General features: G+C 39.7%; 1 long non-coding RNA gene across 1 annotated transcript in view; it reads right to left on the minus strand.

Moving 5' to 3' along the window:
- The window catches only part of LOC141120928 (uncharacterized), a 251,647-nt gene extending 239,485 nt beyond the window's left edge, over positions 1-12,162 (minus strand). Inside the window, exon 1 of the long non-coding RNA XR_012240512.1 lies at positions 12,051-12,162. This is a non-coding gene — a long non-coding RNA (uncharacterized lncRNA). The remainder of the gene's footprint in view (positions 1-12,050) is intronic.
- Positions 12,163-18,922: the final 6,760 nt, after the last annotated feature.

Raw genomic sequence — 18,922 nt, forward strand, 5'->3', positions numbered from 1 at the left:
CTCAGACAGTTCTCTTCTGCTCTTTCTGTTGTCCATGCTTAGTGTGGCACACGCAGACACACAATGCAAAGACTAAGTGAATTTCTATCCTTTTTATCTGCTTTCAGGTGTGATTTTTATATTGCCCACACCTGTAATGCCTCATACACACGTTTTTTCCGTCAGAATAAACTCTGATGGTTTTTCTGACGGAGTTCTGCTGAAACGGACTTGCATACATACAATCACACCAAAGTCCGATTGTTTAGAATGCGGTGACGTACAACACGTATGATGGGACTAGATAAAGGAAGTTAAATAGCCAGTAGCCAATAGCTGCCCTTGTGTAATTTTTGGTCCTTCGGAATAGCATACAGATGAACGGTTTTCCCGATAGGAATTGATTCCGTCGGAAAGATTTAAAACATGTTCTATTTCTAGGCCCGTCAGAATTTTAGAAAGCAAAAAGTTTGATGAAGCCCACACACGATCAAAATATCCGATGAAATAATTCCGTCTGACCTTTTCTGCCGGAAAGTCCGGTCGTGTGTAAGCGGCATTACTTGCCCCAGGTGAGTTTAAAGGAGCATCACATGCTTGAAACAATCTTATTTATCCACAATTTTGAAAGGTTGCCAAGAATTTTGACCACCCCATTTTTGGAATTTTGGGTGACATCATGTGTGACATTATGTCCAATTTGCTTTTTTTCCTTCCTTTTTTTGTTTTGTTCCAATACACACAAAGGGAATAAACATGTGTATAGCAAAACATGTGTTACTGCAATACTTTTCTGTGAGAAATACGTGATTTTCTGGAAAAATTCCTGGGGTGCCAACAATTTCGGCCATCACTGTATATATATATATATATATATATATATATATATATATATATATATACCTTATATATATAACAATTCATGTACATGCACAAAACAGACACCCTTTTAAGTTATGTACATGATACCCAACAAGATAATTCACCTGTGCGACCAATTCAATTAACTTATCATTTGATTAAGAGATGACAATCATAAGGGACACTAATTAATTCTTAATTTATTAAATGTATTTCATAAAGGTCCTATCTATGATTGGTAAACATTATATATAATTTAACAAACACTCACTAAAGGACATAAATGTTGAAAGTTCTCCAAAAGCTAAAGCTTAACTCATGACAATCATCTAAATACAAGGATGAAATACGTCAACCCAGCCATTTTACTTTGCTTCTGCCCCACAGCCTTAATGCAGGACTCCTTCCAGGCATATAATAAACACCAGTGAATGCAGTCATATATTTGTTACAAAATCATTAAATGTGTTCTTTAATGCAACTGTGTAAGAACCTGATATTAACCTCCTGTAATGGCCTGTACAGTAGACTGAGAGAGGGAGGGGCAGAACTAAAAGCCAATCAAAAGTGTTGGATGCACATGTATTTCTGATGTGTAAAAATCTTAGGTCTGGATGAACAGAAATGTAAGCCCTTCGGGAGGTAAACATTTACAATATATATATTTTAACTGTGTATTTAGCTGTTTCCCAGAGTTCAGCTTTACAGTAGACATGTGCAATTTGTTTCGTAACGAATCTAAATTCGGCCGAATTTAGCATCTTTTGGACATTCGGATGCAATAAAAAAAGTAATGAATTTCAACTAATACGAAAGAAATTATAACAAATATAACGAATGAATTCGACATGAATCGGTAATTCGTTAAAGATCTAATGAAACAAAAGGTCAACTAAAAGTAAATCTTACAGTCCAATCAGCTGATTCATTTTGTGCTGGAGGTTGGATTACTGGCAAAGTGCATTCCTGAGAACTGAGTGAGAAGGGTGTTGTATTGTATTTGAGCAGAGGAGAAGAGATATTGTCATTGTGTGTGTTAATAGATTCAATAAACAAACGACTTTCCAAACTACGAATCATTATCACGAATCAATATACATAAATAAATATCGAACTATTCAACTAATACGAAAGAAATTATATCGGATATAACTAATGTATTCGACATGATTCGAGATTCAGTATAAGGAATATCGACACTCTGCGAATAATAACGAATTATCTGAAAATGAATTAACGTAACATAACGAATATAACAGAACGAAGTTATGTATTTTACGAATGACAACACACTGAAACTAAACAAAATTTCCTGTTGTGCACAAGTCTACTTTACAGCTTTAATAGATTCTAGCCATCTACGCCCTTCTATCCTTGGCTTGCAGTGTGTGTGTGTTTGTGTGTACGCGTGTGAAATTAAAATTCTTGACAAATTATTCATTAAGCAAATTCCAATAAGAAGTGTCAGGCATTTTGCTCCTCCTGCATGGTGGTTTGATTGACCAAGATGGAAGATCAGAGACTTTTCGAGAATTGAAAGCATAATCTGTGAAAATGTGTACAAGTTTCCTTAAGAATCTCAGTCTCATTTTCCACTTGATCGCTCCGTGAGTGAACTGTAAACGAAGTATGACATGGGCTCATTAATTTGGCAGCAATGGCAAAAAGTGGCCATTTAGCGCACCCAAAAAGCTATTGTCTAGAGCAAGGTCGGGTTAGAGGGCAACTTAAACACAGTTAAACCTCTGATAGGATCGAGCCCATTAGTGTTACAGACTAACTTCTTTATTGCCAAGAAGATTGATCAGAGAAGCGATCTGAATTTCTTCCCAGACACTTTCAAACAAAATCCGCTATTCAGTAGTAAAATGAAAGCCGTTTATTTTCTAAATATCCAAGAACATTTAACAAGCTTTAAGATATTGCAGAATATTTAGTACAGTCCTCTTTAAAGGTCAAAAGTGCAAAATATACAAGACTGTGATGCCGGTGCTAAACTTGACATTTAAATATAATCTGCTTTAATAGACATTTCACAAAAAAGGTGATAATAAATATGACAACTTATACAGCCAGTAACAAAAAAGAATATTTGGTAAGTGTACCTTCAATATTAATTTTTAATGGTGTCACTACCTGGTTATGGATATGTCAAAAAAAGAATGTAGTAGGTGTAATAGTCATTTTAACAGTAGTCTGGCCTCTTTGTGGGAAGACATAGTGAATAGGCTGTATGGTGTAGGTAAGAGAAACAGTGAGAATGTAATCTTTAATTATATAGCTAAAGAATGGACATTGATGAACATTACAACATGTTCAGGACATTATATACCATCAAGATCTCTGAAAAGTCATTACAATGTTCACCTGTACAGGTATAGGAACAAAGCAATCATGATATGTCACAGATAGAAAAAAAACGACAAAGACAAAGTACACAAAACCATGTAGGGGTATATAGCACGATACCCAGGACGTATCATGAAATCAGTGGGCCCATGTGCAAGATCAAAACTGGGCCCTAGACATGGAGAAAAATAAAAACGTGGCACGCTACGGCGAAAATTGGGTGTGGCTTAAAGGGGATGTGGTTAAATATTATCTGAGATGATTACATTGTGCAGAATGCGGTAATGTTAAATAGGGAATGTACAGTGCAGAGTGTACGGGGGTGGGTAGTATATACAGGAGAGGAGTGCAGAGTGTATGGCGGTGGGTAGTATATACAGGAGAGGAGTGCGGAGTGTATGGCGGTGGGTAGTATATACAGGAGAAGAGTGCAGAGTAGATGGCGTGGGTAGTATGTGCAGGGAAAGGAGTGTGGGTTGTATGGTGGTGGGTAGTATGTGCAGGGAGAGGAGTGTGGACTGTATTGTGGTGGGTAGTATGTGCAGGGAGAGGAGTGCAGTGTGTATGGAGATGGGTAGTATGTGCAGGTAGAGGAATGCGGACTGTATGGTGTTGGGTAGTATGTGCAGGGAGAGGAGTGAGGACTGTATGGTGGTGGGTAGTATGTGCGGGAGAGGAGTGTGGACTGTATGCTGGTGGGTAGTATGTGCAGGAGAGGAGTGTGGACTGTATGGTGGGGGGTAGTATGTGCAGGAGAGGAGTTTGGACTGTATGGTGGTGGGTAGTATGTGCAGGAGAGGAGTATGGACTGTATGGCGGTGGGCAGTATTTGCAGGAGAATTAGTGCAGGGAGAGGAGTGCAGATGGTAGGAAAGTATATGGTCCTAACTCATTGCTCAAGCACTACAGAGGCCACTGGGTAGTGGCATGGAGCAACTTACGCTGACTACAGGCACACAGCAGCAGTACTGGCCTCCCACTACCTGCAGACACGACTCTCACTCCCTCCCTGCCATCTCAATTCCCCTGTGGGGGGTGTGGGGATTCGGCGGTAGGTGATTTGTTTGTCGGGTGAATGGCTGGGGTTAGCACTTCAATCATCCTGACACCATGCTCAATATGGTGGAAATAGGGATTTGAATGGGCTTTGCTAAGAGAAGCGTGCAGTAGTTTTGAAGTCCAGAGAGAGGAGAGAAGGGAATATACAGACTTGATGCTTTTTCTCAGAAACAAGAAAATGCAGATTGCCTGACAGACATAGCAGAAGAGAGAGGGAGATGATGATGGATGACTAGTAGGGCAGCATTAACCCTTTGAGCACACAGAGGTTAATTTGTGCATCTGTGAAAATATTAGGATTTTCGGTGGGAAAGAAAGTCCAAATAATAGTCTTAAAGTAAATATTTCTTGGATATGTTACTTTTAGAACTTACAGATTTTCAACTGTAAAGTGTTAATGATGCAATGCTGTTTACATTTAGGTACATTTATAAAATTAAAAGGCTAAGTTCTGAATCAGAATATGTGTTTGGGTTAAATAAAAAAAAATGTTTTGGGACCCTTTGGATTTCACTTGGGACCAGAGAATAAGGGGAACAATACAAAAGGGGATTCATGTTTTAAATATTTTTATGTATATATATATATATATATATATATATATATATATATATATATATATATATAAAATATATGTCAAATAATGTAAATGTCACTAGGAAACATTTTATGTCTGCATACTTGGTGGACTTATGGACTTATATTTGAATAAATGAAAGAATATTGTTTTTAACAACTCCAAAGTAAGGAAGGCTTTCTTTGGTAGTTTGATCTGTGATCCTGCGCTCATTCATGTTAGATAAAGAGTATCTATTTTGCCAAGCCCCAATTCAAGTGCAGATATGACACCCCCCCTCCTCCTTCTACAGAACTGAAGAATGAGGCGAGTTCCTTTTTATGGGGTGGGTGTCTAGTGATTACATGAATGGGTACAAAATTGAACCTTTAGAGGTATTTTACAGTTTAGAACATTAAATTAAGGTATGAAATAATGTAGCCTACACAGTCCTTAGAGACAAAGAAACAATATTGGAAAACAAAAGGTTGCACAAGTATAGATAACATCTACATGTCACCTGATTGAAAACCGGTATTGCCAAAATCCTTATTTAGGTATGCAGCAGTATTGACACATGGAGTAACACATGTGTCAAACAGGGGGGTGACTGAGATGTTCAATAAGGTATTTACAGCCTTTGGCTTCACTAACTACTAAAAAAACTTTTTCCTCTCAATGGATTATATGTGCAAGATACAATGCTTAGGGAGGCATAAGACCACGGAAAGGGAAGATCCCCACACCGCAATATCCATTCCAACACATTTGCATGGATTTTATTGAATTGGACAAATGTGAAAGGAAGAAATATTGTTTGCTAATCCTAGACACCCTGACCAAATGGGTGGAGAATTCCTGACAGGAAGTGCAGATGCACAGACAGTGATAATGGACCCTATTTTGTAAATAAAACTATACAACATTTGACAGAAGTGATGGGAATTCAAGTGAAATACCATTGTGCCTATCATTCCCAATCAGCTGGATTGGTGGAAAGACATAATGGCATTCTAAAAAGCAAACTGAGGAAAGCTATGGAAGAAACTGGTAAAAATTGGATGTACTGCCTACTAGTAGCTGTGACCAGTATGCATATCACACCCACAAAAGAAGGTTTAAGCCCATTTGAGATGATAAATGGAAGGCCATATAAGATACCCTTACAACCAAATGAAACACCTACTGAGGAGTCTGAGCACACACTAGCAGAATACATGTCTAGGCTGTTAAGACAAAGACGTACTAATGATTTTTGTTCTGTCCTAGAAGGTCCAATTCAAGAAGATGAATAGGTGCATGTGGGAGATTGGGTCTTAACAAAAAGTAATAAGAAAAAGCAGTGGTACTCCCCAAGGTGGGATGGTCCTTTCAAAGTCCTCCTAACTACCCCTACTGCGATAAGGATTGCAGAGTGGTCTACCTGGATTCACCAGTCCCATTGTAAAAAGGTTTTACAGGTAGAGTAGGGCCAGTTGGCTACAAGAGGTTCAGAAAGTCCGGCTACAAATGGAGGTCTCACACAAGGTGGGACTTGTCTCAAACCGGTGAAGTCTCCCTCCCCTTCCAACTCCCCTACCCTATCCACTGGAACTCTGTAGCTGGTTAGGATAAAAGGGACAGTAATTATTCTTGGGTTACTGGTGATTCTAGGAGAGGCATCCATAAGAGGGGTTATAAGTTATGGAAGAGCAGAGGAACCTTTGGGTTGGGAAAGAACAGGAAAAGCATTGAATCTAACCTTTATAGAGGGAATAACTAGCACTATACTGGTAGACTTCTGTCAGATTGCAGATTGTGGGGATACAACTGGGGCTAGAGGACTTCTATGGGCAGATAAATACATTTGCTGGCTCTGGAATAGGGCAGGATGTCAAGCATGGGATCAAGCCCTGTGGACCACAGCACATCAAGATTGGGGGTATAATCTACCAGGGCCTAAAAAGAGTGTAATAAAGGAAAGATTCAATTACAAAAGCGGCCAACTCCCCTACACACATAGTAAGAATTGTAAATAATTACTGATAACATTAAAGGAGTCAAGGAAGGAAGATCAGCGGTTGTACTCTAAGGGAGCATGGGTGTCAGGAACTGACCCCTCAGGCAAATTTTTCCTCAAGGTATTACCACCTAAAAAAACCTGACAACAGGAAAAGGTAGACTATGGGAGTGTAGACGTGGTGCTATTTCCCTTCAAATTAAAAAAATATATATGTAAAATATTAGGGGAGGTATGCCTCAAATAAAATGAACTGTGATACAGCCTCTGTCTGTTGGTCTCAAAATGTGTTTGAAAAAAACACAAATAAAAATATATATAAGTAACAAACATCTAAACAAATGCAACTACTTTATGTATTAAACCTCTGATGCAGTAAACCACTTTTGTGTTGCACCCCCTGGGGGCAAGAATTAAAAATAACCTATACAAGTGATAGTGTTACACCCCCTGTTGATGAATATCAGAGTGTGTGTGTTGAAGGTGCTGAACTTCAGATAGGGTGTCCAACTGGTGTGCTACACCCTCTGGAGTCCGCAAACTAAAATCCATGATCTACAATATCTGGAACTGTAGAAATGCAGTGATCTAATACCTAGTTGGCAAAGTGATAAATATGGATGTCTGCTGTATCAAAAATCTGGTATGTGAATAAAAATCCAATTATGCCAATAGATAAACTTAAAGCAGAAGTGAAAAATAAAAAAATAATAATCAACAAAAATGTGAATGCACAATTCAATATACGTCTCTGTGTTACACCACAGTAAGACCACATTCAAAACCAAAACAAATGATGAAATTGTTGCAAACACTAAATTATGAGTAGATAAGTCCATACAATAAATAAAGTGATGTGCTTAAAAAAAAAAAAAAAAAAAAAAAAAAAAAAACAGTGTCCAGTGCTTCATCAAAATTTGGTGCTGATTATCCTTGCAAGTGACAGTGGTGCCAGGTGATATTATCCGTGTTAATAATGTGATTGCACTCACCAGATGACATTACCCCCCAGGGGTGTTATGCCTTCACAGTGTGAGCCACTGTGCAGCCCTCTGGAGTTCTGCTGGGCAATCTGAGAAACGTTTTGCTGGCTTTTCCACCAAGATGTCACATAGGGGAAAGAGTAATGCCCATAGTGTGATATTGTTTAAAAAGGCTTTATTTAATAAAAAGTTTAGGAGATATACTCACATGATAAAACAAGAGCCGCTCAGACCGGAAGTGACGCCATACTAAAATAGAAGTTCTGAGTAAAACTATAAGATTTACTAACCTAACAATAGAAGATGTCATAGCTTTGGAGACGGGTTACCAAGAAAAAAATGAGTGGTTAGAATGGTTGAGGTACATGGTTAAAACTCTAAAAAAAGAAAACTGTTTAGTTTGTGCCGGAGCCAGACCACATTTAGCAAGGGTCCCTTTTCCTCTAGATCACAATACAGATCCAGAAGGTTTAAAATGTATGTTGCGATTATATAATAAGAGCTATAAACCTGAAACAAATTCTACCTGTCACACGTTGAGTTTATTGTTTCCCCCAGTACAGAGACCTCAGATACCTCCGGTGGTTACTGCTTATCCAGGCAACTTTGCTTGTTTTGCACTCCCAGGGAACCGTAGCGGAGTGGATCTTGGGTCGCTACCCGATGACTATTGTAGGGAGAGGATATGGGCAATGGTGACTGGGTTGAACATGACATTCAGAGAGCTGATGTCTGGTGGATGTGTGGGGATAAGAAACTGTAAGCTAGGATACTGGCCAATGCCCGAGGGGATTGCGCTATGGTCCAGCTGGCAATGCCCCTGAGGATCCTGTCAGAACACCCGTGGACTAAGAGTCGCCAACGGTATCGGAGGGACACCTCTCCCATAGGGTCATTTAACTCTCTGATCTACATAGATGAGATTGGGGTTCCTCGCGGAGTGCTGGATGAGTTTAGGGCCAGGAATCAGGTGACAGCTGGGTTTGAGTCTCTTCTCTGGTGGGTGACTATAGATAAAAATGTTGACTGGATTAACTTAATATATATATATATACATATATATATATATATATATATATATATATAAATACTATAACCAACAACGATTGGTAAACTATACTAGGGACGCTGTGAAGGGCCTAACAGAACAGTTGGCAACCACATCTCTAATGGCATGGCAGAACCGAATGGCCTTAGATATGGTCCTAGTTGAAAGAGGAGGGGTATGTAAAATGTTTGGTAGCATGTGTTGCACCTTTATTCCTAATAATACAGCTCCTGGAGGGACCGCGACCAGAGCCTTGGAAGGACTGACTGCTCTATCCAATGAATTAGCGGAAAACTCAGGTATTAATGATCCATTAACAAACTGGCTTGAAGGATGGTTCGGTAAGTGGACTGGACTTATCACATCATGTTTGATCTCAATTGCTGTGGCTTTGGCCGTTTTGATCACTTGCGGATGCTGCTGCATTCCCTGTATTCGAGGACTTTCACAAAAACTGATTGAAACCGCAGTCTCAAGAACGATGTATGAAGCCCTTCCTACCTCTGAGGAGACCTATGTGGACATTGAAGCTCAACCTAATGACATACAGACCGAAAGTGTATAGCACTGGGACTATCATCGAAATGTGTTGAGATAAAATAGTCACACAAGAGGAGGGAATGTTAGAAAAGTTTTAAATGTTTATTGTGTGACTATTAGAAAAACTATTAGAAAAACAATAACCCTGAGACTTTTCTTAAGATGACTTCTGAGCACATTGTTGTATTAACTTGCTGTATCGTTTGCTTTAACTAACTCCATAGTAAGTTGTAGGATGATTAGGCTTAACCATATATGGTAGAACAAGAATGTACAGGAAATACTAATTAGCAAAATAAAGTACCATTTTGTACCAGGCACGTTATCTGTGTTTCCTCAGCCAATAGAAGCGTTATAGCTATATTATTGTAGGTATTAGGAGGGGGGATGTACATCTCTTTGTATGATTCTTACTGCATCTTTTGGCTTGTAAGCATCATCAATTTGTGTGACACATCTGAAATAAATTGTCTGCTTTTCAATACATCTGGAGTTCGACTGATCACAAGAGGAGAGTAATCCCAACATGCACCCAGCTTTAGACCCAGCATTTGGGGCAATGCTGCTTCCGTATAGCTATAAAACCATATTGGTCCACTTGCGAACCAACATCAGCCTATAAAACGCGTGTGCTAAGTCCTCCGTGGGGTGCTTATATATTATACACCATATGCAGCTTCAGGTTTAGGTGTTTTCTAGAAGTATTGTTTATTGTTTTACTCTATACTTTTATTGTTCTTGTAGGTAAGTACCGTATTTATCGGCGTATAACACGCACAGGCGTATAACACGCACATTCATTTTAAGAGGGAAGTTTCAGGAAAAAAAAACTACATTTTAAATAAGAAACTTTGAAGCAAAATAAGAGTCAGTGCCCATCTGCAGCCTGGCCATTGCCATCAATGCATCCTGATCAATGCCCATCTGCAGCCTCACAAGTGCCATCAATGCAGCCTCACCATTGCCATCAATGCAGCAGCCTCACCATTGCCATCAATGCAGCAGCCTCACCATTGCCTTCAATGCAGCAGCCTCACCATTGCCATCAGTGCAGCCTGATCGAACAGAACAGTGGTCCAATGGCGGCCCAGGAGACGGGGCTTCCTATTACAGAGGCCGCCAAGTAAACAGGAGATTCTCACTGAATGTAATCTGACGGCGCTCATCCCACCCTGCTCCCTGTCCACTCTGAGGCAGCTAAAATTGAAGTATTGGCGTATAACACGCACACGCTATTTGCACCCGATTTTTCTGGTGAAAAAGTGAGTGTTATACGCCAATAAATACAGTAAGTACCACTTGTATATGACTATTTTGTAAATAAAATATTTCTATTCAATAAATTTAGATTGATAGCAATAAATCGTGTTCTTAATTTAAGACAGGTTGTGTATCTGATCATTATTTGTGTTTTGTCACTTCAAATATTTTATTTTGCTTTTTTTCATTGTCTTTATTTTCTAATGAGGGGCTGTTTTTGGCAAAGCAATGGAAAGCTGATTTCACTATCAAAACCAACTTTCATTTCTACTTCCCCACTGACCTTAATGCATTTTGCCAAAACATTAATATTTCCCTGAAGTCTCCTTATATTGGCAAACATTCTGGGGATATGGGAACTCTCAATTTCTACCAGCCCTCGTACACATTATAGCGATAACTAAAAGTATGTGTTCTTTGAAAATGCACTATAATTTATTCTTTAAATATCTTTCTGCTCTGTTAATCTCCTCAAACTTTTATCCTTGGCCTGACTACTATGGGACTGGGAGCCTTTACCCGCTCTGTCCCTCGATTTTGGAACGCCCTGCCTCCTGAGTCCTGACATCCGCAATATTGGTTTCCTATCCATCTTCAAATCACATCTGAAAACTTATCACTTTAACCACTTGACCCCCGGAAGATTTACCCCCCCCCTTCATGACCAGGCCATTTTTTGCTTTACGGCACTGTGCTACTTAAAACCGACAATTGCGCAGTCATGCAAATTTGTACACAATGAAGTTTATGTAATTTTTTTCCCCCCACAAATATAGCTTTCTTTTGGTAGTATTTGATCACCACTGGGTTTTTATTTTTTGTGCTATAAACAAAACAAACAGACAATTTTGAAAACAAACAAAAAAACTAAATTTTTTACTATAAAACATATCCAATAAAACAATTAAAAACATTAAATTTCTTCATAAATTTAGGTCAATATGTATTCTGCTACAAATTTTTGGTAAAAAAATCCCAATAAGCCTATATTGACTGGTTTGCGTTATAGCGTCTCTAAACTATGGGATATACAGTTGTGCTCATAAGTTTATATACCCCGACAGAATTTATGATTTCTTGGCCATTTTTCAGAGAATATGAATGATAACACAAAAACTTTTCTTTCACTCATGGTTAGCGTTTGGCTGAAGCCATTTATTATCAATCAACTGTGTTTACTCTTTTTAAATCATAATCACAACAGAAACTACCCAAATGACCCTGATCAAAAGTTTACATACCCTGGTGATTTTGGCCTGATAACATGCACACAATTTGACACAAAGGGGTTTGAATGGCTATTAAAGGTAACCATCCTCCCCTGTGATCTGTTTGCTTGTAATTAGTGTGTGTTAGGACCACCTGTAACTATAACCACTAGTCCTGACTATTATCTTATTATCTAATTATAATTACCTCATTGTCGGCCGATTCCGTTGCTCTCACTCAAAATCTTCTATGCATAGGAAACAGCGTATATAAATAATTGACACAACACAAGTTGCTTCATACACTGTTTGGATTTATTATGGCTCAGACAGAGTGTTAAGTATAAATGAAAGATGGGCGTCACCAGCCATCTTCCACCAATAAGGGGTACATGTTCAAATGACATATTTCCTTTTAACATACATTCAACCAATCATAGTCATTTATTAACTCTTTACATCTCTGTATCGAAGCAGACTCATTATGTCACATTATATTATGTAGACAGATATAACTCCAGACATTATGTCACCTAAAACTAAAACTCATGACCAACACGTAAGTTCCTTATTTCTGGTTTCGATTTTAACAAAAGCTCATTTCTTAAACAACAATATATATTTACTTGACCAGCAAAATGATACACTTAAAGGAGCAGTTGAGCCTTAGATTATGAAACACAAGGGGGCTTTTTTACATGACTTTCAATCCTCTCTTTTGTCACGAACGTGACAATCACAAACCCTGTTGCCCCCAATATGCCCCCAACAATCACCTGGACTACTTTCCCATAAATGTACCACTATCTTAAGCATGTAAAAATAGAGAACAATAAACACATCAGAGTCAGTAGATATCAAAATCTCAGCTGCATAGCAATTGTCCATGAAATATAAAGGGGAAGGAGCGTGACAGTCCATAAATGCAAGTGTCACGAGCGATCGCGGATGCCTGGCGGCCATCGCACCCACCGGGCACTTGCATCGGCTCCGGGCACACGCTGCGGCAACGTTGATTTGCCCAGCCGAGCCAACCTGCCACAGTAAAACTGCGGCAGCTGTTCTGAAAGTGGTTGAGTTACCTTCCTTTTCCTTTCTTAACCACCATTCCTTTGGCGAAGAGAAAAAGGAATGTTTTCGCGCAAAGGAATAAGTACCAGTTCAGGGGTTGGAACTAATTAATCTAACTGCTGCCTCTACCAATTACTACCACTAGGTGGAGTAAATGAAGTGAAAAGAAAAGAAAAGTAGATATGGCGCTGTTCTGTTAAAATATATGTTCCTGATAGCAGATATTTTGTTTGGAGGATTAAAGGGAAGTGCTAGTGGACCCACTCCCACTACCGCTTAATGGAAAAATCAAATGGGAGAAAGGAGGATAGAATACAGCTAATGCTGTTGGTAAGTGCTGTTAGTAAACCTCAATTAAATGTGAAAAATATTACAAACCATTATAATTATTCTTACACGCCACAAGCCCCAGTGTGTATTTGTGTATTGTTAAACACAATTCAATGAAAAGCACACAACAATCCAGACTAAATTTGTCAGTGAATGTTCATAATAGCAGGTTGCATGCATTGTATTTATTTTTATGACTATAAGTTGTATTACTTGCACTGCTAAAACTCAGTTACCCACCAATGAAATTAAAATAGCAATCAAGAGATTGGTTGTGGGATGGTGTACGATTGCCATTTAGGGTCTGGAACCAGGAAAATTATACATTAAAGTGCTAATAGTGTCATTGAGAAACCATCTATTAATCTTATACCCCTATTAATTAATAAGCCAATCATCCAAAAACCAAAAAACATTGAAAATCAATAAAGTGCTCTTGTGCCAGTGAAGGAATCCGTTTCCTAATCTGTGAGTGATCACACCATGCGTGTCTTATTCGTGCTCCTATTGCGGCTGCACTCACCAGATCCTTTTCCCCCTCCAGGGGTCTAAGGCATCCACAGTATGTGCCACCATGTAGCAATATAGGGTTTGAAACCGTCCTTATTGTTGGATATGAAGAGATACCATCATATGTTGAACATCATGAAAAGAGAGAGAGGGAGCCCAATAGCGTAATGCTGTAGCAAACTGTTTATTGCACAAACGCATGGAAAGGTATTCACATTTGATAGGAATAACACAAGCATGTATTGCTGACACCAGAGCCTGTAGCCGTAAATGATGCAAGGACTTATGCTGACTCCGCCCTACGCGTTTCGTCACTCTGCCGTCATCTGGAGTGTGCATAGTGCTTGCCTCAATCCCTATTTATAATGCTTTGTGATTTGCATGTCATTATGGAAATTTCGGTGGCCATTTTGCGAGTGATATTGCACAACGAAGTATCGGTTATGGCGGCCATTTTGGGTGTGATACTGTGGACTGAAGTTATTGGTTACGGTGGCCATTTTGGGTGTAATAATGCAGACCGAAGACCGCCACAGTTATGTTTATACACAAATATCGCGGCCATTTTTGGTGTGATCTATCAGACCGAAGTCTGCACCTTAATGAATGGTATCAGTTTTTTACCCAAAGTGAAAATGATTTACTACAAAAGACTGTAGTGTGGAGACAACATAAAATAAAAAAACATAGAAGCAGAAATCCTTAACCTAAGAGATCAACTTTTATCATTTGTTGAAACAAGGGAATATAAGGATAAGGAAACCACACTACAGGAAGCGGTTAAAAAATATGATAAAGAAATGCAACAGAAAAAACAGAAGAAATTTAAGTGAGACATGCTGGATTACAAAAACCAGCAGGTTTACAAATGGCAGATGGATGACACCTATAATGAAAAGGAGAATAATACTTCTATGATGGAAGAATCAAGAGAAAATACCCCAGAACCAGAAGAACCTGTATGGCAAAATGATACAATGGGAGAAAGTAGAACACCCAGAAGAGTACAAGTTGAACAACCTACACCAATTCAAAGAAGAGAGAAAAGAAGCCCATTTTGTCAAACTCACAGACGGGAAGATAATTACGGGACACAACTATCCAATACAGCTTTAACTACACCAAGAATACCCAGACATCGCAATAGATTCTCTCCATTAGGAAACAATCCGGACTACACCCCTTATAGAGAACCCCAATTCAGGAGGGATTTTTTCCCAGGGAAATCAGAGAGAGACCACCAGTAAGAAGAGGGAATTATGCCCCGTACCGACCACCAGGAAGATGGAGACTCTTCAGATACCCACCAAGGAACCAACATCAGGGAGACTCCAGGTACCAAGGGGGGCAACAAGAGTGGAATCCGAGAATAACTACAATGGAGAGAAGGGGAAACGATTGGAAAACAGAGGAATACAGACAAGAAGAAAGGAGAAATTTGACATACAGGCCCCAGAGATGGGCAAGAGGAAACGGACCAGAGGAAAACGAGGGGGGATCAAGAAAAAAGAAGAAGAGAATACTAGGGAAAGGTATTTTTCACCTAAGCGAGATAAGTTTTAATGAAGAAGAATTGAAAATCTTGGATCTGGGCCTAAAATATGCCCCAGACAAAGAATTAGACAAATTTGAAGCCTACATTGATTTACAAAAATTTGTGAGAAGAATGAATATTAAGAAATGTTATGCTTTAAGAGAGAAGAAACAAGTAGAAAAAGAAGCTACTACCTATAAAAATTACAATTTAAAGAATAACTCCACTTTTGATCCAAAAACACAGCAAAATGAGAGTCTAATGCCGCGTACACACGGTCGGACTTTTCGTCTACAAAAGTCCAACGGACGCTGACGGACTAAAGCTGGCTGGTAATCCGATCGTGTGTGGGCTTCTCCGGACTTTCAACGGACTTTTTTAGCCTCAAATCCGACGGACTTTAGATTTGAAACATGCTTCAAATCTTTACGTCGTAAGTACGACGGACCCCGAAATCCGCTCGTCTGTGTGCTAGTCCGACGGACAAAAACCCATGCTAGGGCAGCTATTGGCTACTGGCTATGAACTTCCTTATTTTAGTCCGGTGTACGTCATCACGTACGAATCCGTCGGACTTTTGTGTGGTCGTGTGTAGGCAAGTCCGTTCGTAACAAAGTCTGCCGCAAGTCCGCCGAAGGTACGTCGGAAGTCTGTCGGACAGGCTGTCGGACTTTTGTAGACGAAAAGTCCGACCGTGTGTACGCGGCATAACAGTTTTTAAAAAAATGGTGGAAGAGGACATCAAGAAATTGAACGTAACAAAATCAAAGAGAAATAAAATTTGGAAAACCATAAAAGAAATAGAAAATAAGAAAAACATAATCATACGACCAGCTGATAAGGGGGGGGGGGGGCTTGTAATCCTCAACAAAAAGGACTATAAATGTGAGATGACAAATTTATTGAATCAACCAGGTACATAAGAAAAGTTGAAAGGCAACCCAAAGATGGAGTATGAGAAAAAAGATAAAGTAGTTAAAGTAATTCTAATGAAGAAAGAGGCAATTTTCCTGTTACCAGAGGCAGCCAAAACACCCGTTATCTAGTATGTCTCTAAAATCCATAAGAGCCAAACCAACCCACCAGGTAGACCAATAATTAGTGGGATAGACTCACTTTTTTCCCGGCTGGGATCATATTTGGATGGCTATCTACAACCATTGGTAAAGAAGGCAAATCCTATCTTAAAGATAGTAGACTGTTGATAGATGACCTAAGAAACCTGGAAATTGAGGAAACCGATATTCTAGCTACAATCGATGTGAATTTGTTGTACACTAACATAATACAAAATGATGGAATCAACAGTGTTAATTGGGCATTACACAAACAAACAGATATGAAAGAGGAACAAATCCAATTTATTTTGGAAGGCCTTAAACTAGCCATGAATAGCAATTATTTCTGGCATAAGGGAGACTATTTCGTCCAAACAAAGGGCGTAGCCATGGGGGCGAAGTATGCCCCCAGTGTAGCCAACTTATTCCTCAATCATTAGGCAGAAGAACATATTTTTAGTGTACAGAAAAATAATTTAAAAATGTATCAAAGATGCATCGATGATATTATGATCATCTGGAAGGGAACGGAATTGGAATTACAATCCTTCTTTGAAGAAATTAATCAGAACATCTATGGGATCACTTTCTCGGGTAATTGGAATAAACAAACTATCGACTATTTAGATCTACAACTTTATAAAAACAATAGATACATTGGGACAAGGACCTTCTTTAAAACAACAGACAGAAATGGGTATATCCCAACCAATAGTTGCCATCATCGCCAATGGATTGGAAATATACCGAAAGGGCAATTAATGAGGATGTTCAGAAATTGTAGTAACATAGAAGTCTACAATACCCAAGCAGACATTATCATACAAAGGTTTGTAGAAAAAGGATATAAGAAGAGTGAACTAGTAACATTGAAAGAGAAAATCAAACACATGGACAGAAATTTAATGATAGAAGGGAAGACTAATGATAACAAGAAAAACAAAAATACACAAAGCAGATGTGGCTTTCATTACGGGTTTCAATATCCAACACAAGGCATTAGAGAAGATAATAAAAAAACATTGGTCAATCCTTCAATCTGACCAAATTTTGAAAACTACCATGCCTTGAAGACCTAAATTCATTTGTAGGAAGGCACCAAACCTTAGGAACAGACTGGTTCATAATGCTCTGGACCCCCCAAAACAAATTAGAATTTCAAACCACCTTAAAGGTTTTTATAAATGTGGCAAATGCCTTCCATGTAAAGTTAGTAAAAAAACCAGCAAGAAAAAAATTGATTTCATTTCTATGTCAAGAGGAACCAAATATACCATAAAAGAACTTATCACATGTAATAGCACTCACGTAACGTATGTATTAGAGTGCCCTTGCCACAAACAATACGTGGGCAGAACAACAAGGGAATTACATATAAGGATCCGAGAACACATTAATAATATTAAAAACGGATTCAACAAACACAGTGTCAGGTCACCTTGAGGCTAGGTGACAGATGCACTCTGTAGGAGTCAGAAGTGCACCGCAAGGTAGTGGACCCTAGGACTGACTGCTGCGGATTGAACCCTGGGAGGTTCAGGAAGCAGGTCTACTGGATCACTGACACAGATCCCACTGGGAGCTAGAGCATAGATTCCCCAGGGCGCGGAGTCTAAGAGCCAGCAGGTGTTCACCAGAGCCTCCAGTGGTGAGGATGGACTGCGCTGCAGTCTGGCTCCAGGTCGCAGCCCCCAGGGTCTCACAGCTCACGCTCACTGTAGACTACAGGAGAAGAGGAAGGAGGCAGCAGGATGGAACAACAAGGAAAGTACGGGACAAGCCAAGGTCGGGGCCACAAGCAGACAAGGACAACAGAGTTCCCACCAAGGTTCAGGGTCACAGGCAAACAGGGATGGTTGGGGACACGCCAAAGGTCAGGGTCACGAGCACACAGGAATAGTTAAGAATAGGCCAAAGTCAGTAACTGGAATCAGCCGTAGGAAACACAGCAAGTACACACGAAAGCTAACACACAATGGTTGATCAGCACTGCTGGCTTGCAGTGCACAGGTTAATAAAGGGTTCCCTGATAGGGTCTGGGGTGGGGCCATGCTTAGAGGAGAGGTTATAAAACCAGTCAGGTGAGAGGCAGCTGGTCTTTAGAGATTAACACATGGAGACAGGTAAGCTGACAGAGAAACTCTATTGCATAACCATGACAGTACCCCCCCGTCTTATGAGGCCTCCCCCGCCTGGGCCCTGGCTTAAAGGGAAACCCCAGATGAAACCTCAACAGACGAGGCGCAAAGATCTCAGATGCAGTGATCCAAGACCTCTCCTCAGGACCAAACCCTTCCCAATGTACGAGGTACTGAAGAATGCCTCTACGGCGCCGGGAATCGAGAACTTGACTAACCTCGTACTTAAGATTATCCTCAGAGACCGAAACCGAGGTAGGGAGAGGGCGAGAGGACTTATTGAGGGCTAAAGGCTTCTTAGGAATGGGTAAAGGCATAAGAAGACCATCAGGAGTCTGAGCAGGGTCCTCCAGACCCTTAAAGATGAAGTGGACATCCAACACGGGATCATCAGACTGGGCAGAAGTCAGTGGATCCCTGAGACCAGGTTGGTTAGAAA

Source organism: Aquarana catesbeiana, linkage group LG01 (genome assembly GCF_042186555.1).
Source record: "Aquarana catesbeiana isolate 2022-GZ linkage group LG01, ASM4218655v1, whole genome shotgun sequence".
In the NCBI taxonomy this organism is placed as follows: domain Eukaryota; kingdom Metazoa; phylum Chordata; class Amphibia; order Anura; family Ranidae; genus Aquarana; species Aquarana catesbeiana.